Raw genomic sequence first — 11,754 nt, forward strand, 5'->3', positions numbered from 1 at the left:
TATAATCATCCGCTAATCCAAGGTTTCAAATCATTACTTTCAAAGAATATATAAGTTCTATGTTAAATTTTATTCTCTGATGCATACCACTAACCTGATAACGATTAGCCCTTTCACTGATCTAATTGCTGCCATGATGCTTTCTTCTATTATAATATCTAAATATGATTAGTTAAACGTGAATTTAACTTTCGGCTCACTCTGAACCGTTAATGTCCCTTCACCACAGACACGATAATCAAAACCCAAAGTTTACTCCACCTCAGGTCTCAATTATTTACTCTTTGGTTCACTAAGCCTATTGCGGATCAAACTTGATTTACCCGACAGAATCCAGGCCTTAGATTTCTTCGTGAAATAGCTAAACCAAGGATTATTCTATATACAGATGTAGTATAGCTTAAGTAATATATAAACAGAAATTTCAAATAATAATATTAAAAAACATCGTTGGAATATCAAAATGAAACAGAGCTTTAAAGCTACAAAAGTACTAAATGCATCGTAATTACGAAAAAGATTTCCACATATTCACTTTATATTATGGAAAAAGTGAATATTAAGGTTCTGTAGGATTTCTTAACACATCAAAACAAAGCGAACTGCTAACTCGGCGCACAAGTGTAACAACGGACAGACACACACAGACAAAAAAATGGACTGCTTTTTAACTCTTTCCGTATTAATTTTGAATTGACAATAGAGATTATCCTAAATATTAAAATAAATATAATTAATATTTAATATTTTCTTCGTTAGTTGTTCGCCTTATTGAGCGTTACATCGTTTTAAAAAAGAATAATTAAACAACCTTGAGACACTTGACTAATATTGACCTTTGAATTGAAGGATATGACTGTTGTTTCGCCTTACCCAAATAGGTAGTATATAAAGGATTCGAATCGCAGCTGTAGATAAGAACATCGCAATTGCGTGAACCTTGGAGGAAGACCCCTCCATTGGAAGGCTAGACGTTTCTCGTAACCCTAGCCGATCGCCGCGTATGTCTTAACCTTAAGGATGATGGTGGTGTTAGAAGCCAGGTGTACAGACTGGTGTCCATGTGGGATGGACAAAACAAAGACCAGAAGATGGTGGTGTTAGAAGCCAGGTGTACAGACTGGTCTCCATGTGGGATGGACAAAAACAAAGACCAGAAGATGGTGGTGTTAGAAGCCAGGTGTACAGACTGGTGTCCATGTGGGATGGACAAAAACAAAGACCAGAAGATGGTGGTGTTAGAAGCAAGGTGTACAGACTGGTGTCCATGTGGAATGGACATAGACAAGAAGGTGGTGGTGTTTAGAAGCCAGTAAGTTCAGACTGGTGTCCATGTGGGGTGGACAAATGAACAGAGTTGTTAGACAGGCAATGGAGTAATAGCCTGTAAGTGGATTACAATTTCCGGGACTGTAAATGCGGTCTGGAAATTGAATACACGTTTGCTCCGATTTGGAAACTGCGAACGCGGTCACGTGGGTGTAACAACGGACAGACAGACAGACAGACAGACAGACAGACAGACAGACACGTCGAAATTAGAACCTCTCCGTGACATACGTCACTCGGAGAGGTAAAAATTGCGTCTATTGCCACGATTATCACATTTTGCGGGAAATTTTATTCGGCAAATCGACTTAGCACGTGCTATGGGCATTTTTTTCAGCAGGATGGCAGACTATTAAGCTATTGATTTATAAGCTATCCTATGAAAAACATTAACATGTACAAAAATGGGCCAAGCCTCGCTTCGTGCCCTCTCCGCCGTAAAACGTTCTGAGATCCCATGTAGAGCCAAGTCTGTCTTTTGTTCTCATTCAATCGCCAATTGAACAATTATGTTATAAATTAAGTCCTTTTCCTAATTAATAACCAATATTCTTTGACTCTATCATTATTATACATCTTTGTTCGTATCAAAAATATCGTGACTTGGCAAGCGCAGGTGTACATAAGGTTATGCATAACTCACCATATAATTTGTACATAGGGTTGTGCATGACTCATCTTATAAACTTGTACATATCCCCTCGACCATAAACGATTTAGTGAATATCCCTTCGATTATTTTAAAATCGGCAACGATTTAGTGAATATCCCCTCGACTTCCTTTTAATATTACTTATCTGCGATTGCCAAGTCACGATATTTTTGATACGAACAAAGATGTATAATAATGATAGAGTCAAAGAATATTGGTTATTAATTAGGAAAAGGATTTAATTTATAACATAATTGTTCAATTGGCGATTGAATGAGAACAAAAGACAGACTTGGCTCTACATGGGATCTCAGAACGTTTTACGGCGGAGAGGGCACGAAGCGAGGCTTGGCCCATTTTTGTACATGTTAATGTTTTTCATAGGATCTCACTTCTTTTTGTAGACCCTCTAGTTATACTTCGGTAGTCATATTAAAACAAGACCCTCTCGTGGTACTTCGTTTGCCAATATAATGGCTAACGTTTGTCCATATTTACGCTGAATTACCCCTTTCGACCCGCAGAGAATATGCAATAAAGATTGTATGCGATATCCTAATAAAAGAATGTAGCATCAGTTAAGACACATTTCTTTTAAACTACTACTCCTACTAGCTTTAATATATATTTAACTTTCGGTTAACTTTGGACCATTACGTCCTTTCACCAAGAACACACACTATTTCTGTTGAAAAGACGGCAGCGCCATCTAGTTTTAAAATAAAGAACTAAAGAACAATTTTATAAAAATTTCGGGATGTTTTAATTTTTCTGTGCTTTATAAAATAAATGAAAACTAAATCCTGAATTTTAAGTTTCTATCTCCTCTAGAAGTACCTTAGAATTTTGATGATCGGTGAGTGAGTGAGTGAGTGACAAAATAAGGTAAATTTCACCTGCGATATTTCGAAAAGTATATAGGGTAGGAACTTGAAACTTGGAAACTATAGCTACAATTGACAGTCCTCGCGGCAAGCAAAATTTCAGGCTTTTACCTGTACCCATCACGAAGTTACAGTGGGCTTAAAAGTGCCACGAGTTGCTTCGAGAAAAGGATGTCAGTGCTCGACTTGGCTGGGAGCACTGCCGTGCTCCCAGATATCAATTGTTTGTCGTTAAAATGTTATTGTACTCAAAGATATTTTACACTATGCCGATAGTTCTTACAGTAGAATAATCGATAGAAATATCACTTGATTTGCAACTTCACCGAATCACCATTCCTTTAACAGTGACTCAGTTGATTGATGAACTAAAAGTTTTTCAATACAACGTTATGAAATACTGAAGTTACGTGCGTGATCGATGATTCGAACTGATTCATTGAGGTTTACTTTTACCCATTTTCGAGTTTGGTTTCCAACCTCTTTAAAGTTTAAATTCCTAAGAAGTTCTATTTGATGAAGGAATAGTGGTATACATTTTAGATATTAGCTGAAAGTGTTATTCCGTCACATGCGAAAAACTGTATCGGTGAATTTAACCTTATATTTTCACTTGTTTTGTTTGAGAAAAGAATAAAAATGATGGTCATGGTCATTGTTAAACTTCATCGTTAATGCGGACTACAATAATTCAACATTTCCTGGATGTTTCACTACGTAGATTGGTCTTCTAATTAGTAGAATAATCGATTAAAAATAACTGGCTTTCCTTTTCACCCTCCCTTTAAAACCGCATATTAATTAAAGCCAAAACATATTATTTTTTCCACGAACTCTATTAAGAGAATAATTACCTCAAGTGGAATTAACTTTGTTAGAAAATCGAGCAAGCGTAATGTTCTTTATATGATATGTAACACGAGCCTGTTTATAGCAGAATTCAGTCTTAGAAAGGGTTAATATTTAAGTTAGAAAAAGTGTTCTCTTCCATCGTAAATATTTCCATACCCAACTCTACTAGTCAGGTTTTTATATATAAAAAATCAATTGTTTACATAAATACGTTATTCATCATTTTCATTTCAGTTACCTTGGCAACTGAAACATTAGCGAGTGTTTGGTTAATAAAAAATAGCAGCTAAAATGATATTTTTTCATTCATTAGGAAAACTCTGTCTTTACGAGATTTGACATAACAATGCTAAAACGGTACTCAACGGAGAGTAGTGAATATTCTTAAAATCTATAAAAAATATTGTCGCTTGAAAATTTGAGGGATTTGACATTTTAAAGGATTCTTGTACGTTTCAATTCAATTTCAATGGATGACCTTTTGACCTCAAATACCTCAGATGGAATTATAGAAAGCGTGTACTTCTAAGACACAGAACTAATACTCCACGTACAACAATAAATTAAAGTTTCGCTCAATTTCTTTCAACCCTGAATTAATATTATAGGTCGTGAAGCCCACTTATACGTAAATCGTTGCCTACGCTATATATAACGTAGGCAACGCGTAAATACATAATTGCAAAATTGACCTGTTAGTTCCCGTGAACTACTTCGAACTACAGTGTTGAACGAAAACAGATTAATTGTCGTGCTGCTTTTGTTGGAAAGAAACACGAATTATTAATCACTTTATAGTACAGTACATGGAGTCCAACAATAGAAAGACTAAATTATAACGAAAAACTGTCACCTGTTCTGTCTCATGTTGAATAGTTATAAGTTAAAACTCATTGTTATAACGTTGGGTTTGAAACCAGTCATTAACCAAAACAAAAAGAGACAATTTTCTGTAATCAAGTAAAGGTTGAAGATAAATTTCCCTTTCGATTTCTAACTCCAGCAGCAGCGCTCGACTAGTTAAAAACAAGCGCTGTTAACGTGGTGCAACGAGAAGCATTAAAAAATATCCGTATCGGGGCTAATTGCGAGAAATAACCAATTTTAAAATTCTTTTCAACGGTGAGTACAAAATGTTCTTATGATTCTGTTAAATTCCACTCGCTAAGTTCTATTAAAAATCTTGTAAATAATTTACAAACAAATATCTATCAGCAACATTGATAGATTGGACCAAGACCGAAAAAACCAACGATATGAGTGAGGTTTATCAATTGACTGAAGTTCAGATATTGAAATTTTTCTTTAAGTATTTTTAGTAGTTTAATCCTTAATCACTATTTAATTCAATCAAGTGATTTTACTCTTAATCGATCTATTCCCTCTAAATTTATTCAAAAAATTGCATATCTCCGCTTTTTCAAGAACAATTCCATTTTCCGAAAACATTTTATCATGAAATTAATTATTCGTTTATCGTTGGTTTTTTCGGTCTTGGTCCAAACAAAGACGTTTTTGTATAATATCTGTCACTTCAGTCTTAAGGCAGTAGCCAACTCTTAACAGGCTGAAAATGTCATTTCCTGTCCCTATTATCTAAGGAACCAAAAATGCTATATAGTTAGCGGTTTTGAATAAAATATAAATCGAAATCATCTTTGGTTTGTCATACATTATTGATAATGATGGCACGAGATATTAGTGAGTATTAAATAAAATTAATAGCCTTTTCAAAATCGTAAAGTTAATTTCGTAGAACTGTTTACTTCTTAAATAAGTGCATTGATTATGGCTAAAAGTGCGCCTCTTTTTAGGGTAGAAAGAAGCTAAAATACCATTTTTTTAGAATATTTGTGGCAATAAACAAGATAATTAGCAATAATCAGGGGTAAAAACAAATCCAATTTAGTAAAATTTTGGAACAGGGGAAATATATTCAGTTGATAAAACTAGATAATTCCAAAAACAGGTGAACATTTAGCCGCTCGTAACAACCTAGCCTAACATAAGCTTAACCCTGTATCTAAACCTAACATGATCTATTACATCATAAATCAAATGGGTCTTAGGTTGCCTATTTATACCCTTGATGATCTATACATATTCTTGATTATTATAATAATTTGCCCTAAAATGTTAAACTTACAGTTTTGGAGACTTGGGAGACCACAAAAATCCGAAATATGAATGCTCACTGAGAATAGCCAAAATAAAATTAATATATAATTAAAAAATAATGAAAAGCCTGTATACCTCATATGGAAGTGTTGAATTAACTGCGCTTACGTAAACACCGCTGTCTTAACTGCCAAGCGAAAACACTTTTTGTCATCTTTCCAGTAGTATTTTAAAGTGTAAAACCTAGGGTTAGGAACTTAGGATATACTTTCTAGCATGAAACGAAGCAGACTATATCAAATTCCAAAACAAAGCTGGAAATCAGCTTTTTTTTATAATCTTAAAGGACGAAAAAAGACGCTATAAAGAGTATATTACACAGACTTACCAAAATTCAACTTAAGCCTTGGCCAAAACGAAAAATTACTTCAAGCGATATTAAAACCTCTATTATCTGTAATTATTTACCTGAATTACTTTTTTAGACGAAAATTGGACCTGATAAAAACAATTTTGGTTTTTAAGGGCGTTATAGTTCATTATAAATCCAAATAAAGGTGTTAAAGCTCCGATGAAATATCAAAAAAAATAATTAGCGTTGCCTTACTGTCGTCTGCTATCATAACCCACTCGATCACGCGCGTCACGACGCTGCGCTGCTCGCGCTCGAGCAGCGCAGCGTCCGGGAGCGCGGATCGAGTGGGCTATGCTGCTATGAAATAAACTTTCTTACTGTCGTCTGCTATGAAATAGGGAATTCGAGGCATAATTAATTAGTTAAATTACAAAAATTAGACTTCAATTATTTAAAAACTAAGCAGGTAAGTTTCTCATTTAGTAAATGCTTGTTAATTTGAAAGTATTCCGAAAACTAACTTCGCTGTAGTTTTTCCGTATCGCCTATGACAATTTCCCCAAAAAACCGGGTAAAATGTAATGCTTTTTCTATGGGACGCTAACCCTAAAAAGGTGATTTTTTCGTTTAGCATTACAAACGGGTATCAAGTCATATCTACAAGGGCCTACCGGCCCTGTAGAATTTTGGATTTACCTGTACCCCAAAATGGCGCTGAATGAAATGGAATTTCTTGGAAATAATCGATATTTTAAATACAGGTATAGAATTTGCATTTTCAAATCGTAAATGCTATTTGTCCTTGAATCTTGATATTAAAAACGCGTCGATTATTATAGGTTCGCCAATAAGACTGAAATTAACTACGCGACACCTGAAGTGAGTTTATTAACATCCGATCGCGAGATTTATTATTCATTGTCTCGTAATTAATATTACTTTTCACGATGAAAATTGCACTTTCATTTCTTGGCAGCTATCGCGGGTTAAGCAAAACGAAATCATGGCGGAATATTTAGAACGATCCCTAAACATGAAGTAAATTTTGTATTTGGAACTCTATTCGACTATTAACTGGGGCAAGCGAGAAAGAATCGCACTAAGCAGAATTAATCCTCGCTCGCTTGTTTGACAAATTTTTTTTGTGAAAAGTGGAAAACCGCGGTGATCCCGTTGAGTAGTGATTTTAGACAAATAGATGCGAAGAACGCTTTAATTTAATCTCTCAGAAACAATATCAGTCAGCGTGTGAACACTTTGAAGATTATGTTAATATCATATTATAATTTAATTTTGTCGATTCATTTACAGGGTCCATTATGATTCAATTCCCTCTCGAGAGTTTAGTGATTTATATACTGAACCGAATTATTTCGACGTATGTGATTTTAAAACTAATAATGAAACCTTATTTTAAATACTGAATTACGAAGAATAATTATTTAATCCTTACGGTGTTTTTAGGAATTTCATATCTTCAGAGTAGACATTACACGCTCATTTTTCGATGAACGACTGGAATATTTCACTCCGTCTTCACCCTATGGAACGACCAACACTATTATCCTTTCGGCGCCCCCGACTAGAGTCACGTCCACTTCCTTGTCCTTCTTAAATATGGACACTCCAGTAAATTTTTCTCACTTACAATCTACTCACTACCCAATTCATTGATTTCTATTCTCGATTCAATAAGGTGGTAGTTTTAATTGTGTCCACTGTGGTCATTCTGTCACTTTTGCTCGTCGTTCACTCCATCGTAACTAACAAATATAAATCGTTGCCCCTCAAAACTGTTGTCAAGAAACTGGCCCAAGAAACCCTGGGAAATGTCTGGGACAACGCGTCGCTCTTGTGTGCCGAACGTAAGCTATTAAGTGATCATTTGTTTTCAAAAAGAATTCAGCTTAATGGGTGGCCTACTTTGTAACAGAGATTCATTTACCATTTACCAGAGATGGTCTTAACTTAATAAAGATAGCTGGCTCTTTTTCCACGCATAAATTAAACTGTATTATTATGTTCCCCACAGCAATTCCCTCCGTTTTGCCACACATTACTTGTCGTCTGCTGGCTTCGTCGTGGCTGATCGGAGTGACTTTTATTCTGTTTTTCTTGGGTTGTTTCTTGCGGACGGAGTTCACGACGGAAAGCTACTATGGCATCGACACCCTCTCGGACTTGATCAAATCGGGAATTCCACCAGGAATGTTCCCGGAAACATACGACCACCTCCAAGTTTCGGTGAATCCCTTACAAAAATCTTCTTAAGAGTTCTAAAGGAATTTCTTTGGAACCCGACGGAGCCCTTGGGATCATTTTCTAAAGAAACTATTTCCAAAGACTTCCTTGGAATTTCCTAAAGAATTCTTGAGATAAATTTCTAAAGAATGTCTTGGGACTATTTTCTAATGAAATTCTTTAGGAATTCTAGAGATAAATTTCCAAAGAATGTCTAGGGATTATTTTCTGAAGAAATTCTTTAGGAATTCTAGAGATAAATTTCCAAAGAATGTCTAGGGATTATTTTCTGAAGAAATTCTTTAGGAATTCTAGAGATAAATTTCCTAAGAAGGTCTAGGGATTATTTTCTAAAGAAATTCTTTGGGAATTGTAGAGATAAATTTCCAAAGAATGTCTAGGGATTATTTTCTGAAGAAATTCTTTAGGAATTCTAGACATAAATTTCCAGAGAATGTCTTGGGATTGTTTTCTAAAGAAATTCTTTAGGAATTCTAGAGAAAACTTTCCTAAGAATGTCTTGGGATTATTTTCTAAAGAAATTCTTTAGGAATTCTAGAGATAAATTTCCTAAGAAGGTCTAGGGATTATTTTCTAAAGAAATTCTTTGGGAATTCTAGAGATAAATTTCCTAAGAAAGTCCAGGGATTATTTTCTAAAGAAATTCTTAAGGAATTCTAGAGATAAATTTCCTAAGAAAGTCTAGGGATTATTTTCTAAAGAAATTCTTTAGGAATTCTAGAGATAAATTTCCTAAGAAAGTCTAGGGATTATTTTCTAAAGAAATTCTTTAGGAATTCTAGAGATAAATTTCCTAAGAACGTCTAGGGATTATTTTCCAACGAAATTCTTTAGGAATTCTTGAGATAAATTTCCAAAGAACGTCTAGGGAATATTTTCAAAGGAAATTCTTTAGGAATTCTTGAGATCAATTTCCAAAGAAGGTTTAGGGTTTATTTTCCAACGAAATTCGTTAGGAATTCATGAGATAAATTTCGAAAGAAGGTTTATTTTCCAACGAAATTAGTTAAGAATTTTAGAGATGAATTTCAAAGGGCCAGATATATTGCAATTATGCGCAGCTTTACATAAAATTATCTCAAAATATTTTTACCCTAATTGTTTAGCTAAAGTTTCTAGATAGACATTAACTTGATGGTTAAAAAAATTAAAAAGGCTTGTTCCGCAGCTAAGGCTCAGCAAGCGCTGAAATGGAATGTTATATTTACCTATTTTTTGGATTTTTTTTGCCTTAAATAATCTGTGAGGTGTTTATGTAAAGGATAAAATAGATTAAAAGTAAAATAAGAGTAATTAAAATCGTTATGTTTAGATTTACAGGGAATCTAAGCTGTCAGTCGGAATTTTTGCTTAATTCTCTTATGGCATGTTTTATCTTTATTTCGAGCGTAATTAGAGTCCAAAATAAATATTTTTTTTAAAAACATTGTGGAGAAAATTAGGTTAAATGCGTTTCTGATACTCGAAAAACTCTCAGTGAATATACATTATTAAATTTAACAACAACGTCTGTATCTACTGCTTGGCCGTTAAAGCCTCCAAAACCCACTTAGTACCCCATACAATTGCACAAGATTAAAACTTTCTGCCGTTTACGGATGTTTTTAAGTCGATTAAATGTCTGACTTCATAAGCAATTTCACACTGCATGCGAGAACTGCCCTCGCTATAAGGGGTGAAGTCGGAGGCTCCGGTGTAGTTCAGCATATAAGAACCACACTTCCAGTATTGGGATATGGTTCTGCATGTAAGAACTATCCTCGTTTCAAGTGGCTAATTTAATTTACCCATTTCTCTATATATTTCCCAAGAAAATTCCATAGATATTTCTCACGAGAATTCCAAAGATATTTCCCAAGAAAATTCCCAAAGACATTTCCCAAGTAAATTCCAAAGACATTTCCCAAGAAAATTCCCAAGTAAATTCTAAAGACATTTCCCAAGTAAATTCCAAAGACATTTCCCAATTAAATTCCAAAGACATTTCCCAAGAAAATTCCAAAGACATTTCCCAAGAAAATTCCAAAGATATTTCCCAAGAAAATTCCAAAGATATTTCCCAAGAAAATTCCAAAGATATTTCCCAAGAAAATTCCAAAGATATTTCCCAAAAAATTCCAAAGATATTTCCAAAGTAATTTCCAAAGAAAAAGAGGCCAATATTCCCCAATTTCCTAAAGAACGCCTTAAGGATTAACAAAGAAATTTCCCAAGGAATTTTCTTAAGAGTTCTTAAGAAGATTTTTGTAAGGGATAGCCTTCATTATGTTAAGTCCTCTACTTTTTGACGTCGTTGGGGCGTATCTGCAGGCAACCCTGGACCCTGTTGTTAAGGATTGGCTAGGCGCACTCGATAAGGAGACACTTGAACGCAATTTACTAGATAGTGTCGCTACTGGTTACATTTCCATTACGTCCGGGGAAAATGTTGCGATCACAACGGTGGAATATCTGAATTATTGGATGGAATACTTGACCGAAGGTAGGAAAAAAATATTTCCGAACATAGGAGGACTTTATTTTTCGCAAGAAGACGTTGTCTTCGACTACTTACACATCATGTTCAACACCTCTTGGGTGAGAAGCAGTCCGCAAGTGCACGAGTCTGTCCAACTGAGGTCGGTAAAAATTTTATCGTAAAACTATTAGTGGGTTTTGATGAATGTGCTATTGCAGCGTGGCACCCATTTTCGAAACTCAAGTTTTCAAATATCTGGATATCCAGAACCAATACGCGATTGATTACCTAATTTGGAAGAAACCGTTGAAAAGCGTGGCTGATTTGGACCTGAGTAGCGTCGGTGTTCCTTTCTACTTTCTTCTCATGTTGTTGTCAGGAACCGTAGCCGTTGTAATAACCGAAATAATCTTCTACTAATTAGCTTGAAAGATACAAATTAAATACGTCACCAAACCAAATGCAATTTCTCAATAATACATAAAATTTCTATTTACTTCGAAATGTATAGTTCACGAAAGAAAATCACTGCGTGTTGCGATCTAATCTTGAACCTATTCGGGGTAATTAATTAATTATGACACGAATGCGATTAAATATTCACTTAATCTCGTGTGAATTTAAATAAAATTTATTAAACTTAAAAAATATGGATGTATTGTTTTCGTTTCATCAATTAGAAACTTGCCGATAGAATATTTGTCGTCGTCTTTATGATGGTTCTGAGTCGTATAGGGTAAAAAGTACAGTTGGAGTTTCCGTTTGAAATTTGAAAACATAGCGCAAATCTAATTTCAATTTCTTTTAGATTTGCGATACCAAATAAAATTATAAATCGTATTTA

General features: G+C 34.6%; 1 long non-coding RNA gene across 1 annotated transcript; it reads left to right on the forward strand.

The window, feature by feature from the left end:
* The first annotated feature begins 7,780 nt into the window (after nt 1-7,780).
* LOC149718576 (uncharacterized) lies at nt 7,781-8,413 on the forward strand. Its single transcript, XR_016370616.1, has 2 exons — nt 7,781-7,819; nt 7,887-8,413. It is a non-coding gene; the product is annotated as an uncharacterized LOC149718576 (long non-coding RNA).
* The last annotated feature ends 3,341 nt before the right edge of the window (nt 8,414-11,754 follow it).

Source organism: Phalangium opilio, unplaced genomic scaffold (genome assembly GCF_054372755.1).
Source record: "Phalangium opilio isolate 3A_F unplaced genomic scaffold, DU_Popi_V2 ptg000002l_1, whole genome shotgun sequence".
NCBI lineage: Eukaryota > Metazoa > Arthropoda > Arachnida > Opiliones > Phalangiidae > Phalangium > Phalangium opilio.